Here is a 15,060-nt window from a genome sequence, read left to right on the forward strand (position 1 = left end):
GCAGTAAAGCACCGCTAAAACTAGCGGCACTTTACCACTACCGCCCCCACCACCCCAGTATGAAAGGGCTCTTAGCATTTCTGTCCATGAGCATCTTGAAATGACACCCAAATCTATCTCTCTTCTTACCTCACCCCCTCAATCTCCTTGCACATCACTAACTTAATAACTAAAAAATCAGTATGGATGCCATACTACAGTATATTCTAAAACAAAATCTTTCTAAACTAAGCTCATTATATCCCCCCACCATGCCCCCTCCCCCATCTTTTCCATGAATATCAATAGCACAACTATCATATCCTATCCTCATATCAGGGTGCCAGGTCTAATCCTTGAACCTGATCTCTCCTTTCAACCTTACATCCAACCACCTTTACCTCTGTAACATTTCCAAAATATACCTCGTCTAAACCAATGACACCACCAAGCTACTAATTCACTCTCTCGTTATCTCTTACCTCAACTCCTTTCTTATTGGCTTACCTTTACATATTCTTTTTTTTTACTGACAATTTTTTATTATTTTTTCAAGAAAATATACAAATCTGCAGCACTGGATACAGAAAATACAATTTGTAATATTACAGGCAAGTCTGGCAGACAATCAGCTGATCTTTGATCAATGGAACAATTCAATGCAAACATATATTGATTGATCAAAAGGAGTTTGCTGGATTATCATACATCTCTCACAGTACATCCAATAATACCCTTTGCATAGGTGCATAAACATATACAAAAAAAAAGGGGGGATAGAGTTATAATAGAGAGGTGAAAAAAATAAAAGAGTAGAGAAGAAGAGAGAGAAAGAGAGGACAACCACCCGCCTCCAGAGCCCAGGACAGCCCAAGAGGGAGCGAGCCAAAGGTCCGCAAAAAGAGCAGAGCATTAAATCGCAGGAGTCTCCAACAGGACCCAAGGTTCCCATATACGGTTATGTTTATCAAGAGTATCATTTAATGAGGCCGTGAGATATTCCATTCTTTTAACATCTCTGATCCTGGAGTGCAGTTCAGACAGTGAAGGGGATTCCCTCTTCTTCCACTTTAGGGCCACCAGACATCGTGCTGCAGTAAGCACATGGGCTAAGAGTTTTTTTGATGTTTTAGAGAAGGTGGCAGGTGGGAGACCTAAGAGAAAGATCTTTGGATCGAGGAGCACCCCAGTATCAAAGATGGATTGGAGCAGGGATTGCACCATACACCAGTAGGGGACGATTAGAGGGCAGGTCCAATAGACATGAAATAACGTCCCCCTATCTTTATAACATCGCCAACAGCGGGAATCCGCCGAAGGGTATATGGAGTGGAGCAGGTCAGGGGTCTGGTACCAGTGGAATAGGATCTTATATTGATTCTCTTTATAGAGCGTGCATATTGAGTTCTTTGTAGCCTGTATCCATATGGATTGCCAGGCCTTTAAGGATAGATCTGTGCCCAAGGCCTGCTCCCACTTATCCATATAGATATGCCACGGTCCATCTAATGAATAATCTGTGATCAGGATCTGATAGGTGCGGGAGAGCATACCCTTAGGGGACGAACTCTCTAAACATAGCTTTTCGAAGTCGGTTAGGGGGGAGAATCATAAGTTTGGCACTAGTGATTGTGCGTAGTGGCGTATTTGTAAGTAATTGAAAAAAGCCTGTTTGGGAATGTCAAAGGCGTTTTGCAGTTCTCGGAAGGATCTAAGCAATCTGGTTTTAGGATCAATTAACTTACCATAGCGAAATAAGGTCTTATCCATCCAGAAATGAGACATCTGTGAAGTTAGGCTATCAGGAATGTTGGGTGTAAATAGGAATGAGGTGACTGGGGAAGAGGTGGTAGAAAGCGGGTATGCCAATTTGGCACGTCGCCATAATGTGCGCAAGAGGGCCATTGGTCCTAGCAGTTGTACGCTGCCAGGTGGTATATCAGAACTCCAAAGCACGGAGTTCGGATGAACGGGGGCTAACCATAACTTCTCAATCTGTGTCCACCGATTATAGGCATGGAGGGTGCACCATGAGGCTACAGGTCTTAACTGGGCAGCTAGATAATACTTAGCTATATTGGGAAATGCCAGTCCGCCTTGATTACGAGGAGCATATAGAACCGATCTAGCAATTTGGTGTCTTTTATAGTTCCAGAAAAAATTATCAGGTCGCCCTGGACTCTCTTAAGGTGTGAGGATGGGATGGGGATAGGGAGCGTCTCAAAAAGATATAAACGTTTAGGTAATATCGTCATCTTTAGGGTTGCAAATCTGCCAAAAAGGGATAACTTCAAAGATTTCCATTTGGTCAGGGAGGCTCTAATAGAGGTAAATAGTTGGGGGAAGTTGGTTTTATATAGAGTGTCATACGTGGGCATAATATGTCCCCCGAGGTATTTTAAGGAAGAGGACTGCCAAAAGTAATTAAATGTTTGCGAAAGTGCTGATAGCGTTTGATGGGATAAATTGAGAGGAAGGACCTCCGTTTTTGAACTACTAATTTTATAACCCGATAGGGTGCTATACCGATCCAACTCAGCCTGTAAGTTCGGAAGAGAGAAATGGGGTTGCGTGAGGGTGAGGAGGACATCATCCGCGAATAAGGAAATCTTAAAATCTCTAGTACGGACTGGGATACTATGTATATTTGGGTTGTTTCTAATGTGAGCTGCTAAAGGTTCAATGCACAGGGCATATAGAAGAGGGGAAAGTGGGCAGCCTTGGCTGAAAAATAGGGGAGGTGGTGAATTGAGTGCGGACCTGGGCAATAGGGGCCGAATATAGGTGGGTGATAGCTCAGAGGAAAGGGCCCTCGATACCCACCCGAGTGAGAGTCGCAAACAGGAAAGGCCAGCCCAGCCTATCGAAGGCTTTTTTGGCATCTAAACTGAGCAGTACTGCCTCTAATTTGTTCCTGTTTGCAACCTCAACTAGGTCGATGACCCTCTGGGTGTTATCTCCGGCCTGTCTAAGAGGAATAAATCCTACTTGGTCTCTGTGGACCAGGGACGGCATAAAGTTGTTGAATCTGTTCGCTAACAATTTCATAAAAATTTTTAAGTCTGTGTTGAGGAGTGCTATTGGTCTGTAATTGGATGAGAGAGTGTGATCTTTTCCTGGCTTTGGGATTAGTGTCAGGTAGGAATTTTGCATATCTCTAGGGATAGGTGTATCAGAGAGAAATAAATGAAAGAGGTTTGTCATGTGGGGAAGTAGATGTGGTAAGAACGTCTTGTAGTAAAGGTACGGTAGTCCATCATGTCCAGGGGCCTTGTTATTTGGCAACAGTTTAATCATTTCTGTCACTTCCTCTTCTGTAATGTAGGCATTAAGAGTCTCCAGGGCAGAAGAGGAGAGCCTAGGTGTATCAGAGTCCGCTAAATAGTTGTAGATGGCCTGGGATATGTCAGGGGAAGATGGGTTGTGCGGGACAGTTGGGTCATTATACAGAGCTGAGTAATAATCATGGAAAAGCTGGGCTATTTTGGTAGGGTGAGATTGAAGGACACCGTTTGCATCTCTAAGGTATGTAGTGGTGGTTGTCGCCGCCCTGTCGCAAAGTTGTTTCGCCAGAAGCGTATGCGGCTTATTTGCCTTATCATAATAAAAAAAAGTAATCTAGTCACGAGTGGGACTTGTGGGGATGGGAGTAGAAAGTAAATTGTTTAGCTGATGGATAAGTGGTATGCCAGGTGTCGAACAGGGCATATTTTCTAGTTAGTTGGCGAAATAGGGTGGCTTTTCTATCGGTAGTTACTTGGGTTTTCCCCTGACCCATAAAATGTTTATCAAGACTTGGGGAGTGGATCAAGTTAAAGTCCCCTCCAATTACCAGATATTGGTGGGGGCCCCAAAGAGGCGATTAAAGACTTTGGACAGAAAGGGGATTTGATTCGTGTTTGGGGCATAGACATTGCATAGGGTGATATTGGCGCTTTTCCATAGACCATCGGAGAATGAGGTAATGCCCTAGTGGATCTAAATATAGAGATTGTAACCGGAAGGGGGAACCTTGCTTAAGAAGGATTGCTACCCCTGCTCGTTTATGCGGACCAGAGGCCTGGTATATTTGAGGAAAGTGTCTTCGCGCAAATGTTATGGTGCCCGTTTTAGCAAGATGTGTCTCCTGAATTAAAATAATGTCAGCCTTAGATCGCTTAAACTCTCGTAATGCTAGGCTTCTCTTAATATCAGAATTAAGACCTTTTACGTTTAGTGAAAGTATGTCAATCATGGTGGGTAAATTGGGGGGGGGAATAGTAGCTTACCTAGTGGGTTTGGTAGAGCCCAGGTACATAGGAGGTCCACGGATCGGATCTCCAGGGCGGATTCAGTTTGGAGGTCCGCGACCCCCTGAGCGAAAACCAGGTCCCAGAGATGGATGGCATCCAAGAGGTTAAAAAGGAGAGAGAAGAGAGAGAGATAGAATCCGGTAGGAGAAAGGTAGAGAAGGAGGTACAAAAAAAACACAAAAATTAGTATAAAATTAAAACTAGTTAACCATTCGCAGTATAACCCACCTACATGAGGTGGCAAGTTGGGAAACTCCGAAGGGCCCCCTCTGATAGTAGGGAGACATTCGGAGATCCCCGGGGGGGGAGGAGAGGATAGACCCAAGAAGGGGGTGACCCTCTCCCAGGCCTGCCTGCATCAATATTCAAAGAAAAGAAATCAAATTAACAAAAAGAACATTGAACCTGCATTTTTATTGGCAATGCAATAGCCGCGAATAGTTTTAAATGGCTTTTTTCCTTCGAAATGTCATTTTGCTGTCAGACTGTTCTAAACACAGGCAACATGCGCCCCTTTACAGCCATACTATAGACACCCCCCAGCTACGAAATTTAAAGGGATATTACACTTTTATTGTTTGACTTTAAGCATTATTAAAATCACTGCTCCTGAAAAAACAGCCGTTTTTAAAACTTTGCATTGATCCATGTCCCCTGGGGCAGGACCCAGGTCCCCAAACACTTTTTATGACAATAACTTGCATATAAGCCTTTAAAATTAGCACTTTTGATTTCTCCCATAGACTTTTAAAGGGTGTTCCGCGGCATTCAAATTTGCCGCGAACACCCCAAATTGTTCGCTGTTCGGCGAACTTGCGAACAGCCAATGTTCGAGTCGAACATGAGTTTGACTCGAACTCGAAGCTCATCCCTACTTATAGTCATAACAAAACATGGATTGAAAACATAGATGAAAACGTTCTCATTAAATAGGCCCGTACTGTTGGTAAATAGGGTTAGCAGGATTTATCTACGGGCTCTACAGATAGAGATATAGAAAATGAACTGAATAAGTCCGGTAACAAAAACCAATGCAGAGGAGGAATTCAAAGAAGCATGAGTTCATCTCTGACGGGGTGGTGGAGAAGGACCCGCAGAATGCGGCCTCATACTTTTCCGGCCAGTCACTTGAATCCGGGGGTCCGGGCCAGGTGGGGGTACTGGCAGTGGGTCCCAGCCAGGAGTGGGTAGGATCAGAATATCCAATTCCCTGCAAAAAGATTGAAGAGCTTCTGGATATCGGAGTGTTGTGGACCTCCCGTCTTTTTTTGCCGTGAGGCTGAAGGGGAAGCCCCAATGGTAGCAAAAGTCATGCTCTCTTAACGAGGTGAGAAGTGGTTGCAAGGACCATCCTTGTTGGAGGGTGATCCATGATAGATCCGGGAAGAGTTGGATGGAGGCACCATCAAAATCAATGGCGTGCATGTTTTGTGTCTTTCTCATAATGTCCTCCTTAAGGGTGTAGTTGTGCACCCTACAGATCACATCTCGTGGTCGGGATCCTGGCCCACGTGGGCACAAAGCTCGGTGTGCTCGATCTAGCTTAACTCGCTGATGTTCCGGACAACCTAGTATGCTATTGAAAATGGCTTGCAAAGTCACATGTAGGTCTTCATCCTGGGTCGCCTCTGGGAGGCCTCGGACCCGAATATTGTTACGCCTACCTCTATTGTCGAGGTCTTCAAGATGAAGTTGGAAGGGTAGAGACTTGTGAGGTCAGGCGGTCATGTATTTGTGAAAGTTCAATTTTAGTGTCGCACGTTTCCTCCTCCAGACATGCGACTTTGGTGGATAGTTGATGAAGGTCAGTGCGAAGCATGCTAATCTCAGATCTACAAGTGTCTCGTACTTCTTGGATGAGCATACGGAAGTCCTGTTTTGTGGGCATGCAGTGGACATAGTCTCGCCAAGATGTGCACGCTTCAGGCTCAGGGTCAGGCTCCGGTGTGGTATGAGCATAAGAGCCCTGAACTGCGGCCAAGTATGAAGTTGGCATGGGATGGCCTCTCTGGGGTGGTAGTGAAGGGGGAGTAGTATTGGGTTTTGTGGTAACGGATGGTCCATGTGGGCGCTCCATATGCGAATAAGCCCCCTGAGATCCTGATGGCTGTGAGGCCTGGGGAGGTGCTGGAGCCTGGGATGCATCCCTCTGGAGGGGGGAGAGAGAGGGGGCTCTGTCCCTATGTGCCTGGGAGCGCTGTGGGAGGGAGCAGGGGTCCCAATCCGGAGCATAGGAGTCCCAGGATGGAGATGGCTGGCCGGTGGACACAGAGGAAGCGGGTCCTATGAGGCATGGGGGAAATGGTTGTGAAAGGCTGCCCAGCATAAGTCCTCTAGGGGGGCGATTGAGAAGCTAGCAGGGGGGATCAGAGAGTGTGTAGCCGGCAGGTCACCCTTGGAGCCGTACCTGTTATCACTGTGGTCTGTGGAGGCTTGCAGAGAAGAAGGGATGGCTGCTGTATATGGCACCAGCGCCATCTTGGCCTTGTGCGTTCCGGCCGGAGCTCCCTGTCCAAAATACTCAGTAATGAGCGGCGGGGGACTGAGGAAGAGTGAGTGGTGTGTCCCCTGGGGTCCACTTCTTTGTTTTTGCGCGGTTTGCCCATGATTGATGGCGGAAAAAAGCAGGGTCCAGCTGTGTGCAGGCAGGCCAGGTCAGGAGCTTCAGAGAGACACGTTTGCCCGGGAGGCCATCCAAGCCACGCCCCTACCTTTACATATTCTATCCCCTCTACAGTCTATTATGAATTATTCTGCTTGGATAATCAACCCCACCAACCACTATGCATCTGCCACCACTCTCTGCCAATGCTTCCCCTGGCTTTTGCACTCCCAACAATTAAAATTCAAAATTCCAACAACTACATACTAAGCCATGTGCAACTCTGCCCCAAGCTACATCACCAACCATCTCTCATAATATCATCCAAACTGTCCAATCCTCTCATTACCTGCTCTCTTGCTCTCTCATCACCTCCTCCCATGCTCAACTTGAGGACTTCTCCAGAACCTTTCCCTTCATTTGAAACTCTCTACCTCAATCTGTAGATGATCTCTGAAAACTCATTTCTTTATAGGAGCCTATCCTGCCTATACCTAGCAGCTAAGCTTTTACATTCTCCACAACTTATGCCCACACAGTTATTACCTGTTATATCACTTGATCCTACCTGTTAGATTGTAGGCTCTCATGAGCGGGGCCCTCTACCATCTTGTCTTGAATTGTACCTCTTCTGTCCACCTTTATATTGTAAAGCACTATGCAAACTGTTGGCACTATATAATCCTGTATAATAATAATTATGTGCATGCCATTTAATTAAATTGTAGACATATGTGTTAATAAACAAAAACATATTGAAAGTATATACATAAAAGAGAAAACAAACGTGCGCTCATAATGAACATAATCTGTGTAAAAAATACATAATCTAAGTCCCTGTAAGAAAATCAGAAATGTGCATTAAAAAAATATTGATAATTAATAAATGGTAAAAAGCTGTGAAAAAAATATGCTTAAAAAGTGTCATAACATTTCAAGAAAAGTTTTCACAACCCAAATGGATAAGGAACAGTCCTTAGATGAAATACTCCAAGGAGCGAAAGTTCTTATGATGAACAGTAGGAGAGGGAGTCCCATACATAAACAGTTACTTCACAGAAGCAGGAGGAAGCATCCACCTTCCGACCAGTCAGACACCTCAATGATGGACCTCCTCTCTGGTGAGGTCTCACATGCAGGCAGACTTTGCCCTCTGCAGGGACTGTGGATGGATGATGTCTGGATCCAGCTCATACAGTGTGCGTCTCCAGCTTGGCTTCTACCAACTCGTCCACCTGGGGGGGAGGGAGTGACAAGCACACTTGTTCCAAAGGGAGGTGGATAAAAAACAAAAGAGGGGCTCCGATGGTGTAATAAAGTTTTGGAATTTATTGCTAGTTAAAACAATGGAGTCACAACAAGTGAGCTCCGTGAATACAATATAAAAAGCCGGCATAAAAATAGCAAACACCCGTGCAAATCATGGGGCGGACTGAGTGATGGCTTACGATGCGTAGCCATGCCCTACTAGTTTTGTTACATCTAACATTATCTTCTTTCGTCACACTGCAATGTTTTAAAATGTTTAATGCAGCGCACTCTCTTCTTTATAATGCTAGAAGAATGAAGTTGTTTTGCTGCTCATATTCACACAAACTTCTCACAAACTTCTTTCTTGATTATTTATTGTGATTTCATCAATATAATATTTTTTTTTGTCACATCTACCGAAAAAATATTATTTTTTTTAATGTTTTTATATTAAATATTAGAGTGAAGCAGAAGTGAGAGGGAAAGGGGGAAATGTTCCAAGGGACTACTCCAATAGTGTCCCACCTTGCCACCCCACAATTATTTGGACTATACCGGTACCTCATACAACAATACAATTTAAAGTAAAATTTCAAATTTATTTAGGAAACATCCAAAAAAAATGTTTAAAACATCTATATATAAACAATATAGATTTCACATGTGACAATAAATTGACAATACAAAAATTACAATAACATTAAAAAGTGCCAACAAGGGTAGTTGAAAGCTGTTGCTTAGAATACTTGCAAACGTAACCTCAACAGTTTTGCGGATTGACCGCTTCTTCAGGAGGCGTCCAAGTACATTTTCTAAGAATCAAATGACTACAATTACACATATGATAGGAAAACATACATGACCATAGAGACAATAAAAGTATTGACAATATATAGCCATTGGAGTGATAGATCAGTTGAAATACAAAAACATAGACTCACCAACCACTGCCCTAAGCGGGCTGGCACAGCAATGTGAGACGCCCCAATTGGGGCGTTCCCCCGGGGGCGAGCATGGGGGGCTTTTTTACGGCAGGACACACTATTGTGTAGAGAAAATGAAGTATGTATTAAATAGTGAAAACATGGGACAATTGTGAGAAAAACCACCCAAATAGAAAGGGAAGGTGGTGACCAAGCTGGGGGGAAAGGGAGAGAGGAGAGTCAAGGGGAAGAAGGGAAGGAAGGGAAAGGAGGGGGAGGGAGAAGAGGAGGAAAAAAGGGGGGGGAAGGAAAGAGGGGAGGGGGGAGGGGGGGAATAGGGAGGGGAGGGGGGGAGGAGGAGGGGGAAGGCACAAGGAAGGGAAAGGAGGGGAAAAGAAGAGGGAAAGGGGAGGAAGGGGGGAGGGGTAAGAACAAGGGGAAAGGGAGGGTGAGGGGGATGGGCAGGGGAAGGAGGGGAAGGGGAAGGAAAATGGGAGGAAAGATCGGAGGGTGGGAGGGGGGGAGGAAGGAAACCAAGAGGGAAGAGGAGGGGGGAAAGGAGGGGGGGGATGGCATGGGAAGGGGAGAGATGGGGAGGGGGAGGGGAAGAGGAAGGGGAGACGGGGGAGAGGGGAAGGGAGGGGGAAGGGGAGAAAGGAGAGGGGAAGGGAAGGGAGGGGGGGAAGGAAGGGGGAGGGGGGAAGGGGGAGGGAAGAAGAGGGGAGGTTGGTGGTGGAAGGGAAAGAGAAGAGGAAAGAGGGGAGGGAAAAACAAACCAGGATCAGCCCTCCACCTCTAGTGTATCTGGTAATTGTTGGCTATGGCCAGAAAGGAACCTACCCTGTTAGAATACCAATGTAGGTCCGATAAATTACACCTGGGAAACGGGAGTTGTCTTAAATGCTATATAGTTTGGTTTATGAAATCGGAATATGAAACATTGTTTGGAAGTGGGGTACAATTGTCTATTTTGGCAGAGTTCCAAGATTAAGACTTTTTTTGTCCTTTGTCAAGCTTGAATACTTACCTGTTTTGTACAAGCTTCACAGATGGAGGCACCCCTATAGTATCGACTGGAGCACCTGTGTGGGCCCCCTAATAAAAAGGGTGTTCTTGTGTGCCACACTAGTGCCTAGGCGTCCAGATGTGTAAACAGCTGCTGAGTGTCCTCTCCTTACACAGAATCTAGTTTGCAGTTCATTCTAGTTACAAACCCATCTAGACACCAAAATTATTTTAAGAGAAGTAGGCCAGAAAAAATGTATTGAAATGCATCTGGACAAAACATGGTGTTTTATTGGCCGAACGAACAATGTTTCACACGAACGAATAATGTGTCCATGAACATGAAAGTTGCCATTTTAAACTGTACAACAGTAAAGAAAAGCACATGGAGCAGCACGAACGTTATAAAAATAACGAATAGGAACACAGGACAACTACTTACTTTTTTGAAGCACTCTCCTGATCCTTCTATGCTGATCGTGTTCCCTTAATTTGAGGTCCGACCACCACTTTCTCAGTTGATCCTTGGATCGCCGTACCCCAAAATTTCGGTGCAGACTCTTCACAACTTTAGTCATGATCTTGGCCTTTCTGACATTGGGGTTGGGGTAAGGTCCATACTTCCCATCATAGTCGGCCCTCTTCAGTATGTCGACCATCTCCACCATCTCAACAAAGGTCATATTTGAGGTCTTAAATCTCTTCCGGGATCATGACGTTTCTGGCTCCGGGCTTTCCTCCTCCTCCTTCTCGTTGCTGTAATTAGCACGCACCTGCTCTGTCTCCGCCGTGTGCTCTTCCGCACTGCGCCGAAAGAGAAGGGGCAGGGAATAGACTAGAAAGAATGCATGCGTAGTACGTACGATCTGTGAGCGGAGGAAGGAGTATCGGCAGCGCCGATCGTGATAGCGAAGGTAACATTTAAACTTGGGCCTATACTGCTTATAGATTGAGCCTATATTGGGACAAGATTAGGAGAGTTTAGCCTAACATTATGGTTTGTCTTGTGTTGTGTCTTGCAGAGAAAATGGATGGCTTCAATGACCACAACTTCCTCCCCCTGTTCATAGACAAGTACAGGGAGCTGCCCTGTCTGTGGCAGGTGAAACATCCACATTATAATCATAAACAAGAGAGGCAGGCAGCGCTGGAGAAACTGCTGGAGTTGGTGACGCCGGTGGTCCCCACAGCAACCATCCCCTATTTAAAAGCCAAAATTGGTGGCCTGAGGAGCACATATCTTAGGGAGCGCAAGAAGGTCCAGGATTCCCAGAGATCCAGAGCTGCAGCAGATGACATTTATGTCCCCAGGCTGTGGTACTATGAGAGACTGCGATTTCTGTCAGACCAGACAGAAGTCAGGGAATCCCTCTCAACCTTTCCTTCCACTCTTCCTTCCACCCTATCTTCCACCCCAGCTGAGGCTTCCGATGTCCAACCTGGGACTTCCAGCCAGGAAGAAGTGGAGGAGCCCAGCTTGAGTCAGGTATAGCATTCTTCTACAGATTTCTGGTCAATAAATAAATGATGTTTACTAGATGTTATTATTGATCACTAATTGCTGATTTAATAAAGTGTTTTACATATCAATAGACAGTAGTTGTCAAAAATAATTGGGACAAGAATGAAAAATGCTGGGCTCAGAATTATAATCTGTTATATTTGTTAACATTCAATTTGCAACAGTTGAAAATTGTGTGTGATTGATGAAGAAAAAACTAAAACGATGTCCCTTTTTCATACACAGGAAGACCTCAGCCAGGAGGAGGCTGTGGAATGTGGCACACAGGAGGAGGCTGTGGAATGTGGCATCTAGGAGGAGGCAGGGGTAAGTGGCAGTCAGGAGGAGGCAGGGGTAAGTGGCAGCCAGGAGAAGGCTTGGCCCAGTAGGAGCCTGACAGAATCACAGGTCCCTCCCCTCCGCTTTCCAAACAAAAGACCCAGGAAGGGGAGTAACATGGAGGATTCAGCACTCAGGCTGATTCAGGAGGCTTCTGCATTGCTCAGAGCCATGCCACTCATGAAGAGGCGTTTGCTTCCATGGCTGCCACCAAACTGCAGGACATACAGGAGGGCCAAAGCCTCATGTGTGAGGAAATCATTTATCAAACATTAAATAAGGGGTTGAGGGGCAAAATCACACCCAATACCCACCTGAGTGAGTTGCATCATCCTCCTCCTCCTCCTGCCACAACTCCACAACCACAGACCACAGCGTGGAAGGAAGCATGGAAGGAAGACAAGAGAGTGATGGCCTGGGTTCAGTCTGGTTTGACAAAAGATGCAGGCTCTTGTATGACCACAGCCTGGGGACATACATGTCATCTGCCGCTGTTCATGATTTCTTGGACTTCTGGACCAGATTGTACTCCCACCAATTTTGCAGTAAAATAATTGATGTGTTCCCTGGGGGCCAAAGGCTTTGCCAATTTCTGCTGTCTCTCCAGCGTTGCCTCCCTCTTTCTTTGTTTATGACCCCTTAATAAATAAATAATGTTTGTGAGGAGGCAGGTACATTTCACAAATACAATGTGAAATGAACAAGAGACACCAACACCAAGCAACCTACTTGAGATGAAATAATACAAGATAATAATCGTGTTGTGGTAACTTGACACACAAAACACACACAAAACTATTCTGGAGTTAAAAAAAAATGAAGAATAAAACACAAGATCAGGCTTTAAAAAAATCTAAAAAAAACATATTTAATATAAATTTTATAAATATGAAACATTGCTTGGAAGTGGGGTACAATTGTCTATTTTGGCAGAGTTCAAGATGAAGAAATATTGTTTTCCTTTGTCAAGCTTGAATACTTACCTGTTTTGTACAAGCTTCACAGATGGAGGCACCCCTATAGTATCGACTGGAGCACCTGTGTGGGCCCCCTAATAAAAAGGGTGTTCTTGTGTCCCACTTCCAAGCAATGTTTCATATTCCTATTTCTGTCATCAAATATGTGTGCGCTAAGTATACCTATTTTTTTTTTACATAGGGGAGAAAAGACTCGGAGGACACCACTCATCAGAGGAGAACAGACCCCCCACCTCATGAAGAAGTGGAAATCCCCCAAAGCCAAGCAGAGGAGGAGGAGGGAGACGTGGTGGAAATTGTCACCACAACAGGTGAGTGTCTGCGACCACAGGCTCAGGTAAGTGATGGATGCCTGCATATTTATAATACATGGTGTGTTTTTTTTCCTATATTTTTAGGTGATCGTGATGTTGTGGATGAAGGTCATTTCACCAGCGAAAGTGCCCAGATCCTGATCGGGGAGATCATGGGGTGTAATAGGGACTTGGAAAACATCAAGCAAAATATCAATGATGTTCAAAACAAAATGAAGAACATCATTGATGTTTTAGGGAGAGTTTAAAACCCCTCGAAATCCCAAATTATTTCTGCTTTTTTTCCAGAAATTTTTTTTCACATTTTTTGACATATTCTCGAAAAGCCAAATTTTGAAAATGCACACAGTGTGTCAACATGTGCTATCGGAGATCAATGTATGCGTTTTGGGGGTGCAACCCCCTCCTCAATAATAAAGTAGCTGAGAGGAAGAGGTTGCACCCACAAAACACGTCCATTGATCCCCCATGATAGCAGCTAGCACATGTTGACATTCGGCAATTTGTGTGCTTCTTCAAAATTTGGCTTTTCCAGGGGTGACTTCACCCCATCTGCTGAATGCAATATCAAACACAGTTTATAAATACTCATGTCTGATATTGCCTTCAATTTCTACAAAAAGTTGAACTTTGTAAGTTCCAGATTTGTGTATTTGTTGTTTTTAAACATGCCTGTTTTAACTTAAAAGGAAATTTCTAATTTTAACATGACCTAAAAATTTGTTATACAACAAACATGTTGGTTTGTTTTAAAAACCTTTTATAAATGCACGTGTGATTGTGCTTTGATTAAAAAGATTCAGAATCAACAATGTGTGGCTTCTTCTTTCAATGCTCATTAGCATTTTTTGTTGTATAATTGGTGTTCTCAGTGACAATGGGGGTTATTTACTAAAGGCAAATCCACTTTGCACTATAAGTGCAGTTTCTGTGCAGTCTCAAGTGCACTTGTAGTGCAAAGTGTCTTTGCCTTTAGTAAATAACACCCAACACGCCATTTTCACAGCTCCCCAAATTTCAGTCAGGGTCAGCTAAAAGAAAGACAAGCAGTAAATCTAAGCAAATAGTGGTTCAGTTTAAAAAAAAAATTATTTAAAAAATGTCTCAGACATTGTCTGGCATATTGATGGCCCCCCTACTCGCAAAGTATTCCAAGTATCTTATACTGACCTCGCGGGCACTCTGGGGGGCAAGCCAGGATGACCGGCCTCAAGCGCCGTCAGGGTTGGTTCATTGAGATAAATTCTGGCTTCAGGCCCAAGCATAGTTCACAGAATTTATTCATAAAAAGTTGTGGAGAACACAGCAAGCCAGGATGATGTGATTGAGTTTATACTCCGCCATGTGTATCAGTGTAAGAAATAGGTGGAACCGGCTGGCCATTATTCCAAACGTGTTCTCCACCACTCTTCTGGCTCTGGTCAGCCGGTAATTAAAAACCCTCTGGCCTGGGGTGAGGGTCCTCATAGGGAATGGCCGCATAAGATGGTCCCCCAGCGCAAATGCTTCATCCGCAACGAAGACGAATGGGAGTCCTTCTGCATTGCCTTCTGGAGGTGGCAAGTCCAAGCTGCCTGTAGCTGCCTGTAGTCCGAGATGCCTGTAGAACTCCGTCCGGGCGATGACTTCACCATCTGACATCCGGCCATTCTTCCCCACGTCCACATACAGGAACTCGTAAGTAGCCAACACCACCGCCAATATCACAATACTATTGAACCCCTTGTAGTTGTAATAGTATGACCCCGAGTTGGGTGGTGGGACTATGTGGACGTGTTTCCCATCAATTGCCCCTCCACAGTTGGGAAAGTCCCACCGCTGAGCAAAGTGGTAGGGCACCGTCTGCCATTCCTGTGGGTTGGAAGGAAACTGTGGAG

Source organism: Aquarana catesbeiana, linkage group LG03, assembly GCF_042186555.1.
Source record: "Aquarana catesbeiana isolate 2022-GZ linkage group LG03, ASM4218655v1, whole genome shotgun sequence".
In the NCBI taxonomy this organism is placed as follows: domain Eukaryota; kingdom Metazoa; phylum Chordata; class Amphibia; order Anura; family Ranidae; genus Aquarana; species Aquarana catesbeiana.